The sequence below is a fragment of the Callithrix jacchus genome, chromosome 12 (genome assembly GCF_049354715.1).
Source record: "Callithrix jacchus isolate 240 chromosome 12, calJac240_pri, whole genome shotgun sequence".
In the NCBI taxonomy this organism is placed as follows: Eukaryota; Metazoa; Chordata; class Mammalia; order Primates; family Cebidae; genus Callithrix; species Callithrix jacchus.
This window is the reverse complement of record NC_133513.1, coordinates 39,218,658-39,242,971: the sequence shown is the minus strand read 5'-3', so window position 1 is coordinate 39,242,971 and position 24,314 is coordinate 39,218,658. Positions and strand designations below refer to the sequence as shown.

Genomic DNA, 24,314 nt, shown 5'->3' with positions numbered 1-24,314 from the left:
CTAAAAGTGACTGCCAGAACAACTTTATTTCTTTATAGGGAGGCAGTTATGAGTACCCTACATTATTTATGAAGTTAAATAGTGTACACAGAGGAAAAGGAGTTTCCTGGTTAATGTTTAAAAATAAATATCTTGGGAAACATAGGAATATGAGGCTTTATTTACATTTTTTGAAATATTACAGAAGTGAAAGATGACTAAGTACATTTTCTTTTTGTCTATTAGAAAATATTTCAGTAGGTTATTTTTAAGATTTTGCCTCTTTATGTTTTCATTGCTTAGGATATAGAAAATGCTACAGTTATTAGTGCTTTTTTTGAGCCAGCTTTTCTGCTGTATCAAATGATTCGCACTTAGATTTTTAGGACATGAGAAACAATTATATTTTTGTGAATCAATAATCTTTTTTTTTCTCTTTAAATGAAATGAAGACAGGAGTGAATGTACAAAATATACTTCTGGGAATAATTTGGTTTCACTGGATACAGACTACAGAGCTTGTTCTTCATTTGTACTCTCTCTGTCTGCTAACTCTGATGGAACATACATGTGGATGAAGGAGGCTTGGAATCCATTGGAAATGTCAATCCGGTTGCGAGCTATGTCCTCTGAAATGAACAGCATAGTATGTATGGATTTATATACTCTTGGGATGTTTTGTATACCCTATTATAGAGAGACTTGTGCTATAATTGATTTTTTTTAATTTATGAATTTACTACTTTGAGAAATGAGAATTCGTATTTCTTAAGAGCTTATAAAATATCTGACCCTAGTAGGAAATAAAGCATGAGAATATGAGACATTTGACTTAAATATACTCAACATGTTTACATATATATTCATTTATACATAAATATGTACATACTATATTAGTAGGTTAATCTGTGCCAGTGGTTCTTAAAGATAGTGGGGAGGAGATCAATGACAAGAGGTGGTTTTGATTGTCATATTGATGAGGGCTTCTTGGTTTCTATTGGGTAGATGGCAGGGATGTTGTTTAACATCCCACAGTACACAGGACAGAGACCACAATGAATTATTTATCTAGCCTAAAATGGCAGTACTGCTGCTGTTGAGAAACCTTGTCCTGTGCTCTACTGGGGCATAATTGAAGTGCCAACTCTCAGTGTGATAACACAGTAAAAGTTTGTTTTTTACTCTTAGAAAGTCTGTTGTGGGTCTGGACAGCTCTCTAGGGCAGCTGCCTTTAGTGATCTAAGCTGCTTTGATTTGGGGGTTGACCATCTTTTGAGGTCTCTTCACTATGGCAGAGGAAGAGAGTGCCAGAGGGTCTCACACATATAGTTACTTGCATTGGCCTGCAAGCAAGACTTGGCACTTCCATTCATGATCTGTTGACCAGAACTAATCATGTGGTCCCACATAAGTATTAAAGACAGGAAGTGTAATCTTTCTGTGTGCCTGAAAGGCAAGGGAACCAGGTATGGGCAAGTGTTAAAAGACCTACCTTGAATTTATATGCGCATATTTTAAGAAACAGCAAGTAATGTGGATAATATGCCATATAGGTAAAGTATAATTGGTATGTTTAAAGTGACTCATTGCCATTAGTCAGTATATGAAATATGATTTTCCAATAGTTGTATGGCAAATTGGTAGTCTTTATGGATATATTAAATTCCAAGTGGATTTCAGGCAGTATAATTTTCTATACTCCTATAATCCCTTTATTTAAAAAAGTAATTGTTACCAGAGGCTTAAATAGCACAAACGTTTCTTTAACCTCTATCAACACCTTGTATACAACCATTTAATCTAGAGAGAGTATCTTCATCTCAGTAGATAAAGGAGGCTCAGAAAAGGTGACAGTTTAAGACCTTCGTCTTACTAGGACTTTTAAGGCAAACATAATTGACGTGCAAATGAACAGTGTCCAGCAGATGGCAGCAGTGTACCACTTAGTACCTGACAGCTTTTAGAGGCTAACAATCTTGAGTTTATTATTTAATCACAAAATAGCTATCTCTAAAAGAGTTCAGAATGCATCTGGATTGACCTTTAGTCCTTAAGATCCATGAGTTTCCTCCTTGTTCAGTAGGTTTATGTATATGGTATGGGAAACAACAAAAACATTCATTCTGTGCTTTGGAACAAGACAGTGTTTCTGATCTAAAGAGAAGACAAAGTCTGAGAACGGTTAGAGAATTGATGGCAAAAGCTGAGAACAGTGTGTTGAATTCTCCTACAGTGATATTGGAGTTACCATTTTTGCTTTGAAGTTCTGTGAATTTTTTGTGTTATATAAATTTTAGGCTTATTTTGTTAGATGTGTACCTGTTCAGAATTTTTGTGTTTTGTTTGTTTGTTTGTTTGTTTGTTTTTTGGTGAATTGGACTTCCCATCATTATTTAGTGATCTTCTCTAATTGTGCTTTTTGTTTTCAGACTTCTTTTTTTCCAAATATCAATAAACCTTACCAGTTTTATTTATGTTTTTCCCTTTTTTTACTATCAACCCTTTTACTTATAGCAAATAGTTTATTTTGTTAAGATTTTCAATTTGTCTTTTTCTTTTAACTAGTGAGTTTAAGGTTTTAATTTTGCATTTCTTGATATACTTGGACTTTATTCTGCCATCTTATTATTTTTATTTAAATTGTCCTTCCCCACCCCCTTGCCAAAGTAGTTCAAAATAGTATCTCTAACTTAACCTAAAGACCTTTAGCATATTCTCACTTTTCTTGGTCTCTACAACACTGCTTCTTCCAGTCCAGGTCAAAATAAGGAGCTTTCACTAGAATGTACATCAACTGTGTCACTTCTGACACAGTTTAGTTCCATCCACTATTTATTTCTGCTGACATTGTTTTTATAGTAAGTCTTCCTTTTTAAAGAAACAGTGCCTTCCTGTTCCTTTCAGTCATTCTCTTACTCTGCAAGAACTTTATATAAATGAAACCATAAACATGTACTGATTTTTGTCTGGCTTCTTTTCATTAATATTATGTATTTGTGAGTTATTGTTTCTTTATTCTTATTGTATCATATTCCTTTGTGTGAAAATACTAACTTATCTTACTTTTCATGGGCATTTAGGTTGGTTCCAGTTTCTGGCTATTAGAGTATGCACTATTGTGAAGATTTTGATGTATGCTTTTATTGGTGAACATTTATTCATTTTTGTTGGAAAAATGTGTAGGAGAGAGATTCCTACACATTTTATAGGGTTATAGGCTATGCTGATGTATAAAGATGCTCAGTTTTTCAAAATGATTGTGCCTGTTTACACTCTTCATTGGCTGTAAATGAATGTTCCAGAAATTTCACCTTCTTCTCTATACTTGGTGCTTTCTGCCTTTTTGCATTTTTGATATTCTGGAGTGGGTATAGTGGTATTGCATTGAGATTTTGTCTTGTATTTCTCGATCACTTCTCGCAGAGCACCTTGACATGTGTTTATTGGGCCATATGTCTTCTGTTGGGTTATTTGTATTTTTTCTTAATGATTTGTAAAAATTCTTGATATTTTTGGATAGAAATCATATTTTGTGTCAATATGTAGATGTTTGTATACATGTGTGTATTTACATATTATATATGTAGATTATATTTTCTACTGAGAGTTGCTTTTGAAATCTTTTAATAGTGTCTATTGGTGATAGAACTTACCAATTTTGATATTGTCCAATTATATAGGTTTTCCCTTTATTACCAATTTTTTAAACTCTGAAGCTTTTTCACACCTTAATATCATGAATATATGTTTCAGTGTTTTACTATAAAAGTGTAAAAGCTAGGTGCTGCTGTTACAGAAATGAAATCAGACATTATCTTTTTTCCAGTGTCTCACAAAAGCAGCCATTCCTGATTCAAAGGCCAGTCTCTTGACTCCAAGTGCTCACTTTTGCAAGCTTTGCTTAATGTTGTATATATCCCCCTATTCTCCAGGTCTTCTTTCTAGTTCTTCTTAGTATACACAACTTCTCAGGGCAATCACTTCCATGCCCATGGCTTCAGTTGCTTTCTCTATTCGCTGAGGACAATAGAATTTTAAATTTAAAATATTAGTTTTTATTTTTTGTAAGATCCCTCATTTGCTCTAACCATAGATTCAGAGTTGCTCCATGAAAGTAAGAAAAAATGGTGATATACTTAGCATGTAAATTTTAGGAAATTTCCCATTACTGTAAATGGTTTGATTTAGTATGTGTGTTATTTTTAAAAACATATGTTGGGATGTCACAAATGGACTTAGCCTACAGAGATTTATATTCAACTTTGACCAGAGAGTTCCATTTTAATGTGACACTGAGCGTAAAAAACTGTCTTTTCCTCCTTACCTATTTCTCCCTACATTCTCTGCCAGGAGAAAGGTACAACTCTGTAACCGGTCTTCCCCAACAGAGCCCGAGCAGCCCTGTTTTTTTCTCTACTTTTCTGCTTTCACATCTTATGACCAAGTACTTCCTATTCTGTCTCCCCAATAATCACAAAATTTTTTCCCTCACTTTTGTCACTGCCACTGCCTTTTGCATCAGTCTTCCTTTAGATAGTCTCTTAATTGGTCTGTTGCTTCCTTCAGTTTTTCCTTATTATACAGACCACTACACACACATCTGACAGAGACTCCTCACCTTCGTATGGTTCAATGACTCAATTTTTCAGAATAAAATTGAAGTCACCGCAGTGTCAAATTTGGGGTCAGATAGAGGTGGGTTTGTATCTCAGATTCCTACACTGTTCAGTAGTGTGATCTCAGAAAACTGAACTTCTTAAGCCTTTGTGTATCTGCCTACCCTCATTGAAATTTGGGACTGTTTCACACATACAGTGTCTGGCATGTAGAAGGGACTTCATCAATGTTGAATGAAGAGGAGGCATTTTAAAATTTACATTAAAAAATTATTTTTTTTTAAATATGCCAGTCTATAATGTCACTTCCCTTCCAAGCTTGACTTCTACCTGTACTTTCTGATACGGTTTGGTCATGTCCCCACCCAAATCTCATCTTGCATTGTAATTTTTATAATCCCCACATGTTGAGGGAGGGACTCAATGGGAGGTAAGTGGATCATGGGGGCAGTTTCTTATATGCTGTTCTTGTGATAGTGTGAGTTTTCATGAGATCTGATGGTTTTATATGTGTTTGACAGTTCCTCCTCCACATGCTCACACTTTGGTAACCCACCTAATGGCTCTTGATTTTGTATAACAAAGTCATACTTAGAAGTTTGTTAGTAAAAGAGAGAAAATCTAAAAGTCCCTGCCATGGAAGGAAGAAACAGAGGAGAAAAGGAAGTTGGTAAGTTTCAGCACTTTAGAGCTTGGGGGGACAAGTTAGGTTTCTATTTTCTGGAGAAGGAGGTGGAGGCAGGATGGGTTCTAAGGTGTCATTCAAAACACACAGTCATAACTCCTTTGTGAGAGTAGAGCTAGGGCCCTAGGGATTGCTTTGGTGAAGTTGCAGACAAAAACTACCACTCATTGAAAGACAGGAGAGGAATATTTCAGGTTTATCTACATTGAGTCAACAAATAAAAGTTCAACTGGTTGCTAATGGGACCCACTCTGCTAACTGCCACTTTGTATAGAACTAGAGGAAAATGGCTTCCAGTAATGAGCCACACTGTTTTTAGGACTAAAAAGCTCAGGAAGCTGGTGGGTGATGAATGAAAACCTTAGTTCCACTGGCACTGAAGGAGGGGCCAGGAGAGCAGTGGCATCATAAGCCACAGGGTGGGGTAGCCCGGGCAACAGGGAGGGGTGGTAGCCAGGGTGAGGCATTGTGAGGTGTGGGGCAGGGCACTGTGAGTCACGTGCCTGGGCTTCCACCTGGGCCAGTGGGCTTCAGTCTGTATTTGACTGCAGAAGGAGTAATAGCTCCTTTTGTACTCTTCAGACAGTTGTATCACTCAGCGCTCGTTGGGTTCCCAACCTATTAAATTAGCCAGCTGTTTCTGACCCTCCCGGACAAGTCAACTTAGGAGGCAGCAGGGTGTGGGCCTCGGCCCGAGCCCCGGCTGGGGCCGGGCTGTGGGGTGGGCAGGTGAGCAGTGGGCAAGACCATCTCTGAAAGTGCAGCATAGCCTCGGCCTAGGGCAGCAGGAGTGCCTGGCCAACACTGTGAGCGGAGGCACAGGTTGCAGCAGACAGGAGTAGAGGTTCCCCATGGGGAACATACTGTGCTGCTGTGTGTGCCCCAAGTCGGACGATGATGAGGTTTCAGGGTGTCCTCCAGAGTGTAAAATCTGTGAAGCAACAGCTGAGGACACGACAGCAGCAGCACCCACTGCTGCTGCCATAGAACCTGCTGAGTTGACTGTTGAAGCTGGTGAGGGCCTTCCTGTGCATGACATCTGTGATGGGGAGATGCCTGAAGGTAAGGAGGTGACGGTGCCATCTGCCCTGGCCACCCCTCTGGCTGCTCTTGTCTTCAAGGTCCTCTGGGGGCCATTCCCTACCCCAGGCTCCTTTTTGCCTGTAGCCAGCTTTTCCAGGGCTGGTCAGAAACAAAGGCTGGTTCTGCCTTGTGTTCCTTTTTCAACCACTTAGTCTTTCTTCACGGAGTCCAGTCAATTTCTTTTCTCCTCCCCTCCCAAACACCCAGTTCTTGCTCCCTCATCTCATTCTCTCAGGCTGGCCTGGGACAATTTATGTCTCTGCTTGTCTGTAGCTCTGTTTATTCTGTGGGATTTTGTTGAGGCTTTTTTTTTTTAATATCTCTTCCTTTTTTCAATAAAAACTCAAATACCCCAACTTTCCAGTAGCCATCTCATTTTTTTTTTGTACCTATCCAGATGGTACCTAAGTGAAGGAACCAGGTAAGTGCCTAATTATTTCCTTCATTAAAGTAGCTAAATCCTAGGACAATTCATACTGAAGTATTTGGCGATTTCTTCTTTGAAATCAGAATGAAGTTTGCCATGGGAGAGATGATAGGATATTCTTAATGGGTTGCTTTAAGTCACCTTGATAGGTGCTTATTTTTTTTTCTAACTGTAATTTGAATGCAAAAGGAAAGAAAATGGGAGGGGTGCTTAAATAATTGTGAAAGGTATGAAATGTCATGGCCAGGGCTGCAGAAAAATGGGTTTTTGTTTTCCTCCAAAGGAGTTTACCTATGAGGCTCTGATGACTTTAAAATTCTTACTTTAACACAAAATGTGTCTCTAGATTTAGTCTGGTGATTTAACAGACTTTATTTACCTTCTTGTTCTAGAAGAGAGGTAGGGTTGGTTCGTGGTCAAAACTTTCAAAAGACATGAAACGTCAATGTAGACTTTTAACATGTAACATAAAGATTGAAGTTTAAAACTGTGGAAGAGTGTTTGCTGCCATGGCTCCCCCTTTCTCCTTCCTCCACCTGACAATAGAATCTTGTTCAAAGATAAGAAAGTAAAGCACAACCAGTTACAGATTTCTTTGTTCCTTCTCCACTCCCACTGCTTCACTTGACCAGCCTTTAAAAAAATTAAAAAATTAAAAAAAAAAAAGAAAGTAAAGCATAAGAAGCTGGAAGCCATCTTTCTCAGCAAACTAACACAGGAACAAAAACTAAACTTCACATATTCTCTCTCGTAAGTGGTAGTTGAATAATGAGAACACATGGACACAGGGAGGAGAACATCACACACTGGGGGGTTCGTTGTTGGGTGGGGTGTAAGGCGATCGCGAACATTGAACCAAATACCTAATGCATGTGGGTTTTAAAACCTCAATGATGCATTTATAGATGCAGCAAACCACCAGGGCACATGTATACTTATGTAACAAAGCTACACATTCTGCACATGTATCTCAGAACTTAAAAAAAAAAAAAACACAACAAAACAAAAAAACCAGCATTGGTTTGGCTCTTAGTTTTTTCCAGAGGTAGAATAATTAACATTCATGATGAACGTGACATTGTAATTTGGAGTACTATACTCACTTTTCAAGATGTTTAAGAATTTTGAATAAACAAATATGTGAATTGATTATACCTTTATACACAAAATGTGTAAGTACTTGTGTAAACTTATACTCTGGTTGCTGGTGTAAGGAAAGCCTGTGAGTGATTTTACACAACAGTTCATAGATGGGTGGTGTTGGATTAGTGAACAAAAAAGGCTATTGCTATTCTTTAGGATTACAATACAGTTTATGTATGTCTCTTTTGGCCCCTTCCAATACAAAGAAGACTTGTGTATGTTCTCCCTCTTTATTCCTAATGAAGAAATGAAGACAGAGATCTCACATGACTATGGAAGACAGCTGCTCAACAGAGCTAATATTTTTTGTCTTCAGAATGTCGTGGAAGTGACAAATATGCTGAATTTACTTTTTAAAAAATTTTTAAACTCCAGAATACATCTTATACTTTGTCTATAAAATAGGCCTTGCTTTTAAAATGTATTGCCATCTTGATTTATTTTATGCAAAGTTGATTTTACACAACTCAAAGGGAACATTTACTTCTTTCTATTTTTTAAATAAAAAAGAGTCTTACTATGTTACTCTGGCCTAAATTCCAGACTTGGCTTTGAGGGATTTCCTTTTCTCATCCTCCTGAGTATCTCGGAATACAGGCATGTGCCACCTTATCTGCCCTCATCTTATTTCTATACATTCATTTCAATGGATAAGAATAAAAGTAGGGGTATTAAAATGGCCTCCTTGTAGAATAAATGAGTTGATAAATTGTTATAATGATCACATCTTTTTTCTTTTCTCTCTGTATAGGTAGGGCTTTGGAATCCGATCCTTCTGATCATCGAGAAGCAAAGAAATCTCAAGCAGTTGGTGAGACAACATTGTTTTTTTCCACCAGGAGAAAGAGTAAAAACTCTTGTTTAATGATTTGTATAATAGAAAGTGTTTAGCAGAACTCATATTGGTTTAAATTTTTAAAATTTTCACTTATTCACTTGTGTTATTTTAACACGTGATATACTTTACTTGTTATGTTAGTGAAAATTTCAACTTTTTGTTTACATTTTCCCATCTTCTTATCAACACAATTTGTCATGTAGTGGAGGAATCTTAGATTTATCTTTATGTTTAATTCTTTGTCCCTTTTCCCAATGGATAAGAATAAAAGTAGAGGTAGTGAGATGGCTTCCTTGTTGAATAAATGAGTTGATAAATTGTTATAAGTCATTACATATTTTTCTTTTCTCTCTGTATAGATAGGGCTTTGGAATCCAACCCTTCTGATCATCCAGAATCAATGAAATATCCAGCAGATGGTGAGACAACATTGTTTTTTTCTACCAAGAAGAAGAGTGAAAACTCTTGTTTGATGAGGTGTATAATAGAAAGTGTTTAGCAGAACTCATATTGGTGTAAATTTTTAAAATTTTGACATACTCACTTGTGCTATTTTAACATGAGATATACTTTTTTTCATTTTTATGTTAGTGAAAATATGTCCACTTTTTGTTTATACATTTTCCCAACTTTTTATCAACACAATTTGTCATGTAATGGAGGAGTTTTAGATTTATCTTTATGTTTAATTCTTTGTCCCTTTTCCCAATGGATAAGAATAAAAGTAGAAGTAGTGAGATGGCTTCCATGTCCAATAAATGAGTTGATCCATTGTTATAAATGATTACATATTTTTTCTTTTCTCTCTGTATAGATGGGGCTTTGGAGTTTGACCCTTCTGATCATCCAGAAACAAAGAAATCTGAAGCAGTTGGTGAGCCAACAGTGTTTTTTTCCACCAAGAAAAACAGTGAAAACTCTTGTTTGATGAGGTGTATAATAGAAAGAGTTTAGCAGAACTCATATTGGTTTAAATTTTTAAAATTTTCACGTATTCACTTGTGTTATGTTAACATGTGATATACTTTGCTTATCATGTTAGTGAAAACATGTTCACTTTTTGTTTATACATTTTTCCATCTTTTTATCATGTAGTGGAGGAGTCTTAGATTTATCTTTATGTTTAATTCTTTGTCCATTTCCCAATGGAATAAAAGTAGGGGTAGAAATGGCTTTCTTTTTGAATAAATGAGTTAATAAATTGTTATAAGTGATTATGTATTTTTTCTTTTTTCTCTGTATAGATAGGGCTTTGGAGTCCAACCCTTCTGAAACAAGGAAATCCCAAACAGGTAGTGAGACAACATTGTTTTTTCTGCCAAGAAAAAGTGAAAAATCTTGTTTGATCAGATGGATTATAAAAACTATTTAGAAAAACTCATATTATTCGACATAGTCGGAGGTCTCCTTCCCCTCCTGGATTTTCCCTCTGGGGTCCCACTGCCACACACTCTCTCTTGTGGAAGCTTTCTTCTCTGTTTCTATCTCTCTCTCTCTCTCTCTCTCTCTCTCTCTCTCTCTGTCTCTCTCTCTCTCTCTCAATAAAACACTTTTGTTCAAATAAAAATAAAAACTCATATTGGTTTAATACCAAAATGAGAATTTGCTTCTTCCCATGGGAATGGCACCAAGACATTTATAAGGAATGCTCCACTGTTATCGAAACACTTCTCACTAGGCCTTGTCCTCAGCATTAAGGGTCCCATTTTAACATGAGATTTGGAGAGGGAGACATATCCATATCAGAGGTGTATTTCCCACTTCCTTCCAGAGACATGGGCTTATCACACCTGGAGAGCATGAAAGCAGAAAAAAAAGCTATTCCATGTCCCTCACACTTCAGTGATAGGAATGTTTGCCTACAAGGCCCTTCCGGCATTAAAGGTGGAGGCAGTGTAAGAAACAAAGAAACAAAGCATGGCCCAAATCCCTCTTGAAGCTTTTATTATTTCACCTTTTTTTTTTTTTTTTTTTGCTGCAGAACACCACATCCAAATTTGTCTACTTATTTTAATATTTAAATTTGGCTGGGTGTGGTGGCTCATGCCTGTAATCCCAGCACTTTGGGAGGTGGAGGTGGGTGAATCATGACGTCAGGAGTTCAAGACCAGCCTGACCAAAATGCTGAAACCCCGTTTCTACTAAAACAAATACTAGCTGGGCATGGTATGGTGCACCTCTAATCCCAGTTACTCAGAGGCTGAGGCAGGAGAATCGTTTGAACCCCGAAGGTGGAGGTTGCAGTAAGCCAAGGTCACACCATTGTACTCCAGCCTGGGTGACGGAGATAGACTCCTCCATATCAAGAAAAAAAAAAAGAACAAACAAAAGATTAAATTTAAGATTGGTTACTTTTCAGTTGTGTAAAGACCCCATTTTTGTTTGTTTTTTTTTGTAGCGACATTTTAGTAGATGACCACTAACTGTGATTGGAGAGGCTTACAGGGATTCTGATGCATCTAGAGATAGGTGCCTGGCCAGCAAGTAGTTCTTAGAGCTGTTAGCTCTTAGATTCTGGTAATTAAGCTATATGTAAATCCAGAATGGGAGAATACTAAGGGATCATGGCTCATATATGCAACAATTAAATTTCTTAATTAGCTAAATTTTTTATCTGGCCTAATTTTTGTGCCTTTTTTTACATGAGCATTATTTCACTCGTATTTAACAAAACAGAAAGTAACCTAGGTCAAAAAATAAAACTGAGTTTTTATATTTTACTTTATGAGATTTTTCATTCCAGAGAATTTAAATTATAAATTGTTGAAATTAATTTTTTTAAATGGAATTTTCTCTGATTGTACATAGGAGTAGTCAGTAAGATGTTAACAACTACTTTTATTTTATATTATTTGTGTCAGAAGTGACCTTTTTTTCTTTTATTCTTAGCACAAGAAATAGGAGAAAACAGCCGTAGAAACCATGTAAGTAAACAGTCAAAAAGTTGAGGAATTGATAGTTTGATACAAAAGTATGTCTCTTGATTACTTTTTATTCTAATGGGGACCCAGTGGTGGTAGAGTGGACCTCGTTTCATGGATTTTCTGAATCTCTTCTACTTTCCTATTAAATTTATTTCAAAAAGTCTTCAGCTTAGTGTGCCCACCTTTTAAGGATTTCTGACACTTAAGTTAAATTTCAATAGTTGGTTGTGGTATAAAGACCTGCTTTAAATACTTAATCTTATTTTTAATGAAACAACAAAAATAGAAGAGCTAAGTTCATTGTCAGTATGGTCTATTGACCCTCTGTCACAGCAGGTGAAAGCTTATCTCTCTTGCTAACCATGACCTTATTTTTCTCCCTCTGTTTCTTTCAATTGTAGCACACTTTTTAATTCAATCAGTAATTTTGACAATTATGACTATCCACATATTCACTGCTCAGTTATATGTTGTTTTCACTGTGTCTCTTTATTACATATTTCTTCATCCTTTCTCTGAAACAGTTCTGAAACCTGAGCACTTCTGCACTTTTTCTGGATCATCTTTTTTTCCTGGCCTATGCTGGTTTATCCAGCCAAATGCAATACGTAGCCTCTGGATGGTCTGTGACTTTATTGAAAAATAATAATTATTGTTAAATTATATTTTACATGTAATTTACATTTTACATTATTTTTTAGCATGAAGCTGATTTCCTGACTATATTCATTTGCCTGTTTTTTAACAGCTGATTCCCCCCCTTACACACTCAAGTGTTGTAGCTTTTATCACATGCCTTTCAAAGATATTTTCCATCTGCTAAAACATATCTGTTCCTCTTTGGTTTTGGCGGTTGGTGGGCAGCCTCTTTTTGGCCTTTTGTCATTCTAGTTTAGTATAGAGTGGCTTTACCTAGATATACTTGATGTCTTAGTCTATCTGTGCTCTCTTTAAAGTCTTTTGGGAATCTCACATAACTGCCTCCTTGTGTAGGATCACGTGAGTTCTAGATTCTGTGTTTCCTTCTGTCCTGTTATCCTCTCTAGTTGTACTTAAGCACACATTCCTGGGCAGAGATGTTTAGAGATCTGACCAGTCTTAAAATTCTTTCTTGATAGAGAGTAAACTTCTAGGTCGAATTTAAATTTTATGGTTCTGAAGATATTCTGCAATTGTGCTCTCATCACCCTGTTATTTTTGAATCTACTGCCATTGCGTGACATGTTATTTATAACCACGTTTTTATGTGTTTTTGGAGCTTTTCTATCTCAGATTCTGAAATTTAATAATAACAGCCTGGCGGGGATCTTTTCATTTTACTGAGGCTACTAAGTCTGCAGAGTCTCTTTTTTTGAGAATGTTTTTTATTTTCTCTGTTCCTTTTTTCTGATACTCGTGTTACTCAGGCACTATGCTGCTTAGACCAGTAGACCTGCTTTGGTTTTCAATTTTTTCCCTTCAATTTTTTAAATATATATTTTCAGAGCGTTTTAACATTTTAAAAAAAGTTTTGCTCTCGATTTTGACTGGTCCCATGAATTTTGTGTGTGTTGTTTCAGTCTCTCTTGTTGGAGGCTTTTCTCCAACGTGTGGTGGTCCCTGGCTTGCTTGCTTGATTTGGAAGCAGGACTTCTGTTAACTGATGGCACTCAGTGTGAGGTTGTGGAAGCAACTTGCTTTTCATTTGGGAGACCTCAGTGTATTACCTGGGGATCTTTATTCAAGACAGTTTAGTTACTTGAGAATGTTCTTCCAAGTTTCTGCCTGGCTACTTGCTATTCAAAAGCAGAGTTAGGGAAGCAAGTTGGAGTTCCATTTTTGGTGTATAGTTTTCTTTATATCTCAGGTTTAATCTTTGGTAGTTGGGAGCCAGAAATTCTCAGGTTTGGTATATCCAGGGAACACACATTTAAGTTTCTTATCATATGGGAGAATAGGTGGATGTGAGTCTCTAACCACAGATTTTCAACTGACCTTGGTGGCTTTGTTTTACATTTTGCACTACTTTTTAAAGTGCTATTTGCCTCTAAGTTCACAGCCCACCTTTAGTTCTACAAGACAAACTACTTGCTTCTGTTGCAGTCACTTTCTCTTTTTTTTTTTTTTTTTTTGAGACAGTCTTGGTTTGTCACCTGGGCTGGAGTGCAGTGGTGACATCTCAGCTCACTGCAACCTTTGCCTCCTTGGTTCAAGCAATTCTCTGCTCAGCCTCCTGAGTAGCTGGGATTGCAGGCAACTGCCATCACAGCCAGCTGATTTTTGTATTTTTAGTAGAGATGGGGTTTCACCATCTTGGCCTGGCTGTTCTTGAATTCCATGGCTTCCCAAAGTGGTAGGATTATAGGTGTGAACCTCCTTGCCCGGCCTCCAGTTACTTTCTTGAGGCATCATAGTTGTGCTTCTGTGTTATTTACCACTCTTTTATCTACTTTTTATGCCTCAGTATTTATTAAAAATTATCTCTTTTCAACCTTCTCTCTTCACCTTTATCTTGTGACTAATGAGATGTCTAGAGGGAGAGGAAATAAGTTTGTGATCAATCTATTATATTTAATCCAAATTTAGGACCTATATTAAAGTGCAAATCAAAGTTTAATTTTAATATCATTAATGATATTAACCCAGACAATTTTCTAGTGATGTATCTATGATAAGCTTGTTACAGTTGTCTTCTAAGGCCTTGTTTGTTATTATCATTCAAACTTCATATGCTGTCATATTATCTTATTACTTCATAACATAGATGGAGCTCTTTTCATGAATGCTCACAGTGTTACAGATATTTAAGTTAATTAAGATATGTTTATTTTTAGCCTGGTCAACAAAGCAAGACCTCTTCTCTACAAAATGGTGAACTAACAAATTAGCCAGGCATAGTGGCATATCTTTTTAGTTTTACCTACTCAGAGGATTGCTTGAGCATAGGAGTTTGAGGCTGCAGTTAACCATCATTGCACCACTGCCCTCCAGCCTGAGTGACAAAGTCAGACCTTGTCTCAGAAAAAGGAAAAAAGTTATTAATAGTTTAAAGACATGCCTAAAATTTTTCCTGCCAAAAAGGAGAGAGAAAAACATAAACTTTAGTTTTTATTTTATTTTATTTATGTTTGCTGAGAAGATTGCTGTAGTTTATTTATTTTTTATTTTGGTTGGTTTTGGGGGGAACAGGTGGTATTTGGTTACATGAGTAAGTTCTTTAGTGATGATATGTGAGATTTTGGTGTACCCATCACCTGATCAGTATCCACTAAACCTGATTTGTAGTCTTTTATTCCTCACCCTTTTCCCACACTTTGCCCTGAGTTTCCAGAGTTTGTTGTATTATTCTTATGCCTTTGCATCCTCGTAGCTTAGCTCCCATGTATGAAAGAGAATATACAATGTTTAAGCCTGAGTTACTTCACTTAGAATAATAATCTCCAATTCCATCGAGGTTCCTGGGAATGCCATTAATTTATTCCTTATTGTAACTGAGTGGTATTCCATCATATATATAATATGTATATAAAATATATGCACGTATGTCACATTTTTTTATCCCTTCATTGACTTTTGGGCATTTGGGCTGGTTGCGTGTTTCTGTAATTGAAATTTGTAAATTGTAATTTGTTTGAGTTCCTTGTAGATTCTGGATAATAGCCCTTTGTCAGATATATAGGAGTGTGAAGACTTTCTCCCACTCTGTGGGTTGTCTGTTTACTCTGCCAATCGTTCCTTTCCCTGTGCAGAAGCTCTTCAGTTAAGTCTTACCTGTTTGTTTTTGTTGCATTTGCTTTTGCATTCTTGGTCCTGAAGTCTTTGCCTAAGCCAGTGTCTAGAAGGGTTTTTCTAAGGTTGTCTTCTAGAATTTTTATGGTTTCAGGCATAGATTTATGTGCTTGATTCATCTTGAGTTGATTTTTGTGTATGGTGATAGTTGAGGATCCAGTTTCATTTTCCTGCATATGGCTTGCCAATTATTCTAGCATAATTTGTTGAATAGGGTTTGCTTTCTTCACTTTATATTTGAGTTGGCTTTGTTGAAGATCATTTGGCTATAAATTTTTGGGTTTATTTCTGGGTTCTTTCTTCTGTTCCATTGGTGTATGTGCCTGTGTTTATAACAGTTTCGTGCTGTTGTAGTAACTACGGCTTTATAGTATAGTTTGAAATTAGGGAATGTGATTGATGCCTCCAGATTTGTTGTTTTTGCTTAATTTTGATTTTGCTATGTGGAGTCTTGTTTGGTCCCATATCACTTTTAGTATTATTTTTTTCTACGTTTGTGAAGAAGGATTATGGTATTTTGATGGAAATTTCATTGAATTTGTAGATTGCTTTTGGCAATATGCTCATTTTTACAATATTTTACAATATTGCTCATGAATGAATTTTACAATATTCATTCATGAGCAAAAGATGTCTTTCCTTTTGTTTGTGTCCATCATTTCATTCAGCAATGTTTTGTCCTTCCCAACTGCATATTAAAAAGATCACCGTGATGAAATGGGTTTCATACCAGGGATCCAGGGATAGTTGAACATAACACAGGTCAATAAATGTGACACACCACGTAAACAGAATTCAAAAAAAAAATCACACGATCATCTCAATAGACACAGAAAAAGCATTTGACAAAATCCAGCATTTTTAATGATGAAAACCCTCAGCAAAATTGGCATACAAAGGTCATACCCCAATGTAATAAAAGCCATCTATGACAAACGCACAGCCAACATAATTCTGAAGAGGGAAAAGTTAAAAGCATTCCCCTTGAGAACTGGAACAAGACAAGGATGCCCCAGTCTCATCACTTACATTCAGCATAGTACTGGACAATCTAGCCAGAGCAATCACACAAGAGAAAGAAATAAAGGGCATCCAGATCAGTAAATAGGAATTCAAACTGTCACTGTTTGCTGCTGAGATGATTTTATACTTAGAAATCCCCAAAGACTCCCCGAGAAAGCTCCAAGAAACTGATAAATGAATTTAGCAAGGTTTCAGGAGACAAAATTAGCGTACACAAATCAGTAACTCTGTTATACCCTAACCGCGAATGCTGAGGGTATAACAGAGTTATAAAAAACTCAGCCTTTTTTATAATAGTTGAAAAAATAAAATAAAATACTTAGGAATAGACTTAACCAAGGAAGTGAAAGACCTCTACATGGACCTTTGATGGTAAGCCTTTGGTTTTGACTTACTAAATTACTAGGTGTAATTATTTTCTAGTTTTTGTTGTTAACCTACTATGTAACCCCTTCCACTTCTTGTTAAAGATCATAAAATTTCACACTCTTTATTCATGCTGACTGCAGTTAGATGATTTGGGTTTTTTTTGTTTTTGTTCACTACCTTAAATAATACCTATAAACAGTAAACCATTAGGAGTGTTTTTGGTGTAATTAAGTTTAGTAAGACTTATTTTCCAAATTATAACTGAATTAATTTATTAAATACTTGTTTAAGTTTTTGATTTATTCAAAATTCTGTGCTCAGCAGCTGGAGGTAGAAAGAGTAAGAGCCCTCCCTTATTCTTATGGAGAGGCATACTTTCTCATGAGGGAAATACTCGGCAAGAATTAGTATCTTGTAACCAGTGGTAAAATTAATTAGTGTATAAAAAAACAAAAACAAAACTTTTTTTGTGTGTGGCTGCTGGCAGAAAGATCCAAGAAGGTAGAGGGAATCAAGCGTCCTGAAACAAGGAGAGAGAAAAACAGTCTTCTAGGCAGAGAGCAAGGGTATAGCAGGAAAATGCCTAGGTACAGGTCAGATGATTTATAGAATGAAATCAATCAACTTTTGAAATGAATGGCAAGTATTCTCTGAGAGTTTCATTTGAGTCATGTCATGGCAGTCTTATTTAAACATGAAGTGAAAGTTAAATTTTTTAAGTTGTTATCTGTTTTCAGGGTGTGAGAGAATATTTCAGTGATAATCTTTTTATCCTCCACATAAGAAAACAGGACTAGAGAAACCTATGGCTTCCTCACTTGGTGGTGGCCTAGCAACCCTGGCACACAGAATCTCTGAATGTGAAACACCTGTTTTGTCACCATATTGCCTGAAATAATAGTAGGATTAGTAAGTTTGTAAATACATTAGTCGTGTATTCATTACAATAAATTTCTCTTGTACCAGTATTATTTAATACAATACATTTTATTGTAATAAATTAATAGAAATTCTCAGCTGCTTTATATCATGGTAGAAAAAACAAATTGTATTTTAAACTCTTGTCATTATTTAGAAAGAGAATTCATAAAATCTTTGTTAGGTTTGATGACAGGTAGCATATTAAGAGCAGCATTTTCTAACCCATATCTCAATATCACCTCTGGAAGTTAAGAGCCTCCACTGGTTTTTCTATACAGTGCACATGATATCACACTCAGGCAGTTCATGGAGTGTAAGAAATATCTTAGTGCTTCGTCATTTGACATTTTAACTGAGAAAAAAGAAACACACTTTGATAAGTTTACCTTATCCTTCCTTTCTTCTTTAGATATATATGGATCGTTTGTCTTTGAAATTCAGTTCATGCTCGACAATTTTCCTTGAAGACAGCACAGCCAGCTGCCCTCATTTTGAAACGACACTAAAATCGTGAGTACAACTATTAAAATTATTTCAGCCATTTGATTGTCCTTTTCAACCAGTTTAAGAAATTGGAGTCAACTCTATGTTGATACCAGATTCTAAATATTAAGTATCAATTTCTCTTTTCATCTTCTACATCATGGTGGAAGGAAAAATCTCTTAGCAAATAAGCAATTTCAGAAAAGGTGTTGCTTTTTTTTATGCCTTAAAAGAATATTGAATGCAGTGAGAAGAATAGGTTGTCTTTATTGAATGTTTTTTATGAAAAATTAGTTTTTCAATGCGTTGCAGGCCTCAGTCAATGTGTACTACTTTGGACATTAGTCTTAGAAGAAGGAACAGTTTTTTCTCCTCTGGCACCACAGTGTATCTGCATTTGAATTTCTCCCATCGTGCATGAGCTCCTCATGGGCCACAAAGATGCACTTTGAGAGCACTCTGGATGAAGTTTATTTTTTAAAAGGAACAACCACCAACACCATCACCACAGGGGCTGTCCATGGTACATTATTATCATCTCCTTGGTTATGAGTGTTGATTTTTAGAGCACAGTTTGCAACGTGCTAATTTAGAATATTAATGTCCTTATATTTAAGTTTTCTTTTCATTCTAGAAATATAACTAGCTATCTTATAAACAATTTTGTTTTGAATGCACTAGCCTTTTTAGCAAATTCAATTTTCAGTAACTTTTACTTTAATTAAAAATGGCAGGTTTACACTCATAATAATGTCACTTTTCTCCCTCCCTTATAACAATAGTTGAGATGAAATTTTGTTTCAGCACAAATTGGAATCAAATTATGTCTTAGGTGCTGAGCTTTGGGACCTATTGAGTAATCACTAAATGTCTGTAGTCAGCCAAGTTTCTTCAATTTTTTTCTTCTTGTTTCTTTTCTTTTTTTCTTTTTGAGATGGAGTTTTCCTCTTGTCTTATTGCCCAGACTGGAGTTCAATGGCACTGTCTTGACTCACCACAACCTCCACCTCCCAGGTTCAAGCAATTCTGCCTCAGCCTCCCAAGTAGCTAAGATTACAGGCATGCACCACCACAGCCAGCTGATTTTGGTTTTTTTGTTGTTTTTTTGGAGAGTTGAGGTTTCTCCGTGTTAGTCAGGCTGGTCTTGAACTCTCAATCTTAGGTGATCTGCCCACCTCTGCCTCCAAAAGTGCTGGGATTACAGGCATGAGCCACCACACCTGGCTGTCTCTTAAATCTTTGCGCATAAAAACAAAAAAACTACTTTGGCTAAAGTCCCTGGCTGCTTTTGAATGCAAGCGATTTTTATGTGTTAGCATAGCATGCCAAAGTAGCTTTGAAGATAGTCTTGTTCAAACAAATTTCATGCTTTTTTCCTCATTCTTCTAATTTTTAGAAGTCTACTTTTAAAAGTAAAGTAAGTTTTAATTTGCCATCAGCAAGTTTGAGATGATCATTTGGTGTATTCACTCTTGGTGAAATAGAGGTTTATTGAGCAAATTAATAGGGCAAATTGGCTTCAGGAAAAGATTTTGAAAAACGTTCATCACAAATTAGTAGTGCACTGTTATCAGTGGGATAGGTGGAACTCATTGGGATCACTTTTGCAAAGTTTGTCTTCAAAATACATGTCTGCAAATAAATACATGTATCCTCCAATCTCCACTTTCCCTCTTTCTCCAGGCACTGAGAAGCCTTTTAGGAAAACATAGCATCTTTATGTGAAGAAAAGCATTCCAGAAGGTTCTGATTTTCATCACAACTCAATCATTTCAAATTTTGCTGCACATTGAAATCACCTGGGAAACTTTTACCAGCAACCCTGATGGCCAAAGTTATATCCAATGCTAATTATTGAAAATGAGGCAGTTATTAAGTCTTCTCAGGTGATTTTAATGTGCAGCAAAATTTAGAGCCACTGCCTAATTCGAGTTTAGGGCAAGAAACTGCTCCTATTTGGACCTTGGGCAAGTCAGTTTTAAGATTTGTTTCCCTGACCTGTAAAATTAGTGTTGGATTAAATGTCTTGTAAGGTCATTGGTCCTGTCCAGCATATAACTTCAAATTCTGTGATTTTAAAATTTTTTCAGCGATGAAAACTACTTAACACACTATAGAAGTATCCCTCTGAAGTGCTAATGTTACAGGCTTTCTAAAAAGTGCTGATATTGTATTGACCTATTATTAAAATTGAGATTTGCCTTCCCTCAGTTATTTTGAACCTCATTGTAGACACTGAGGGCAAATGGAAGCACATAACTTATGTAAGAGAACCTCTTGTTTTCTGAAACAGAGCATCAGTGGGTAACTTAGGAATACAGTTACATATATCTGAAGAGTTTTGTGTGTTCATAAATATTTCGTTAAACTAACTGAAGATACCTGCCATTGATATTACACTGTATCGTGCTACACTACCTTGTTAGCACTGCTTATTTTAGGATTGCTGTACCTATTATTGATGTCATGTGAGCTTATGTTTACTGATATATTTTCTAATAATTATGCAAAAGCCATAGATATAAATTGCATGAGTCAGGGTGTGGTGGCTCAAGCTGTAATCCCAGAACTTGGCTGAGGCAGGCAGATCACTTGAGGCCAGGAGTTTGAGATCAACCTGACCATCATGGCAAAACCCCATCCCTATTAAAAATACAAAAATTAGCCGGGCATAGTGGCACCAACCTGTAGTCTCAGCTAATTGGGAGGCTGAGGCATGAGAATTGCTTGAACTCGGCAGGTGGAGGTTGTGGTGAGCCAAGGTTGCTCTGGGCAACAGAGGAAGACTCTGGGTCACACAATAAATACATAAAATAAATTGCATGTGATTAAAGGTTTTGTGGGTAGAAGAACATATAACAGGGAAATATGTTATTATTTATAAATTATAATCATCAGCAGAAACATGTTTTCTAACAGGGTATTGTATTGCCTTGCATTTTTATTCTCATATTTTTGCTAAAACCCAAGAAATGAAAACAAAGTGCCTTTATGATACTTTTCTGAACGACAAGGTTTTAATTTCAGGGCCTCTAGGAGAGTTTCCACCACACCCTTTTAAAAAAAAATGTCTTCAGACCTAACAATTGATAATATCTATTGTTATATTGAATGTTTTTCCTTCCACAGTGTCGCCTGGGACTTATATTTTTTTATCAAGAAAAGGTGAGCTTTTAAAAAAACTGTCTTGTTATTCTGGCTAATTACTTTGCAAGCTATGAAGCTCTTTAGGTCACAGCTCTGGACATTGAGAGCTGTATCGGGCCTACTAAAATATCCAAGCAAATTATTTGTGTTTTCTTTGGTTCATAACACTTTTAATTCTTAAATGATTGGGAATCTCAAAGAGTATGTATTTATATTTAATTTTAATTTTATACTATAAAATTGAGATTTTTTTTCAAAATATATTTTTAGTTTAGATTTCACAGCCTTACCACTGTTAATATCTTGATCTAGATAACGCTTTGTCACAAGGACCGTCCTGTGCATTGCAGAAAGTTTAGCGGCACTGGGGGCCTATACCAAGTAGATGTCAGTAGTAACTCATGACCCAGGTTGTGACAACAGAAAATACTCCTTGAGAACAATATTGTTAACATAGATTTTTAAATGAGAAAATAGATTTTCTACAACAAAAAGTAGAGTAAAAAGTGTGTCATGTATTTATATTATTGAAAACCCCGAATGTCACACTTAATAGAAGACAGCTGGATTCTCTAAGTCTTTCTTTGCAATTTGCTTTAAGAAGCAATAAGATGGCCAGGTGTGGTGGGAGGCACCTGAAATCCCAGCACTTTGGGGAGGCCAAGGCAGGCAGATTTATTTGAGGTCAGAAGGTTGAGACCAGCCTGACCACCATGGTGAAACCCGTCTCTACTAAAAATACAAAAAACAGCTGAGCTTGATAGTGCATGCCTGTAGTCAAAAAAGGGAAGCAATGACATGACCTAATCTCATGCAAATATGTAGTTGGTAAAAGGTGCATTTTTCAAGCTTTGAGACAGCTGTGGGTGTTTAATAATAAGTGAAAACTTGACAAGTGCTACTTTTTAAAATCAGTTCTCACTAATCTGTCTTGCATGGTAAGTGGATCTTTTCCCCCATACTTGCATTTATACTATCATGCGTTAGTTATTTGGAATATATTGGTTTATGTTTTATTGTGTCAAAAATCACTTATAACCACCAATATTATTTTAAAAGTCTTTAAGTGTTGAAAAGCTGTCAAGCCGACAGTAGAAGGAGCGAGATTTTCAAAGTCCTCAGGAAAGCTTAATTTATCATTGGGAACACATATTCATTTATTTTTGATAATGGTAGTTGTTTTTTTTTTTAGACTGAGTCTCACTTTGTCACTTGGCTGTAGTACATTGGCATGATCTCAGCTCAAGCAATTCTCTCACCTCAAACTTTTGTGTAGCTGGGACCACAGAGGTGTGGCACCACATCTGGCTAATTTTTGCGTATTTTTGGTAGAGACAGAGTTTTACCACGCTTTCCAGGCTACTCTTGAACTTCTGATGGAGCTCAAGCCATCTACCTGCTTTGGTCTCCCAAAGGGTTTGGATTTTAGAGGTGTGAACCATTGCACCGGCACAGTAGTACTTTTAAATAAAAATGATGATCTGTGAAAAAAGTGATTGTTCCGCTCACAATTAAATCATGAATTTTTCTTAAACACAACCATACTGCAGTCAGCAGAAGCGCTTCTTCTTAGCTTTCTACTGATTCAGAATATTGAAGAGACATGTCAAGATTTAGTAACACCATTAATTTTTACCGCCTCAACAAAGACATTCTTAAGTATTTTAGACTGCTTTTTAACTGTAAGGGACAATAAAGAACAGAATTACCATCAATGTAATTGGTACCACTTCCTTGATTTAGGCTGAGAAACCAGCAGTTTTATCCATTTTTGCTTTTATACAGTTATGGCTGGTGTTTATGAAAAAGTCATCAGTGTCTTTGTATTACTTTCTCAAGTAAAAAAAAAATTGTATCAACTTTCTGAGATTGAATTAGTATGATTATCAGAACAGTGTTCAGCAGACACGGTGGCTTAGGCCTATAATCCCAGCACTTTGAGAGGCCAAGCAGATGGATCACCTGTGGTCTGGAGTTCAAGACCAGCATTGCCAGCATGGTGAAACCCCATTTCTACTAAAAATACAAAAGTTAGCTGAGCATGGTGGTAGGCACCCCATAATCCCAGCTACTCAGGAGGCTGAGACAGGAGAATAACCTGAACCTGGGAGACGGAGGTCGCAGTGAGCCAAGATCCCACCATTGCACTTTAGCCTGGGCAACAAGAGTGAAACTCCATCTCAGAAAAACAAAAACAAACAAACAAAAAACAAAGAAAAAAACAGTGTTGACCTCTTAGGTTTTCTCAGAAAGGGTCTTCGGGATCCCCAGAGGTCCACAGAGTATATTTGGAGAACCACTGGTTTATCACACAGGCACAATGCATTAGTTTTACAAAGTTTAAAGTTAATCAGACTAGCCTCTTTTAAAATAAAAGGGCAGATGAGTTTTTAATCCAAACAACAGAAAATAAATAAATTCATCATGAAAGTATACTACAGAGGACTAAAAAGAAAGGAGGCTAGGAAATCGGAATCACGTTTACATTTATGAAAGTTCTAAAGACTTTATTGCCCACCACTACTGCTTTGTAAAACATGCTTGTGTTTCAGGTGGTGAAGAAGAGAGAAAATATGTTTGGTGTATTGCCATTGCCTGTTAGGGAGGGTCGATACCTATAGGCAGTTCTGACTGGTTATTGTGGAAAAGACTTCACAGTGCAGGATATGATGTGCTGAGGAAGAGGTCAGAAAACATTCTGCAGGGCGGGATCCAGGAGAATAATTTGTAAAAACTGTTTGCTTTGGTGAAGTAAACACCAAAGCACATAGGAGGCATTTTTATACTAAACAGGTATTATGCTAAGATATTAACAGTTTCTGAAGTAATGCACATTCTTATTTTATAGAGAAGGATATCTGTCTTACAAAGTATTTGATGAACATGTATACCCATTGAAAGTAAGTGG

The 24,314-nt window shown here is 36.4% G+C and overlaps 1 pseudogene across 1 annotated transcript in view; it reads left to right on the top strand.

Moving 5' to 3' along the window:
* LOC128928089 (serine-rich coiled-coil domain-containing protein 2-like) overlaps window positions 1–24,314 on the top strand; it is a 69,136-nt pseudogene that overhangs the window by 30,718 nt on the left and 14,104 nt on the right. Inside the window, exons 4-12 of the transcript XR_013524373.1 lie at window positions 432–625; window positions 8,685–8,744; window positions 9,131–9,190; window positions 9,586–9,645; window positions 10,016–10,063; window positions 11,661–11,695; window positions 18,186–18,286; window positions 21,389–21,424; window positions 24,255–24,306. The product of XR_013524373.1 is annotated as a serine-rich coiled-coil domain-containing protein 2-like (transcript). The remainder of the gene's footprint in view (window positions 1–431; window positions 626–8,684; window positions 8,745–9,130; window positions 9,191–9,585; window positions 9,646–10,015; window positions 10,064–11,660; window positions 11,696–18,185; window positions 18,287–21,388; window positions 21,425–24,254; window positions 24,307–24,314) is intronic.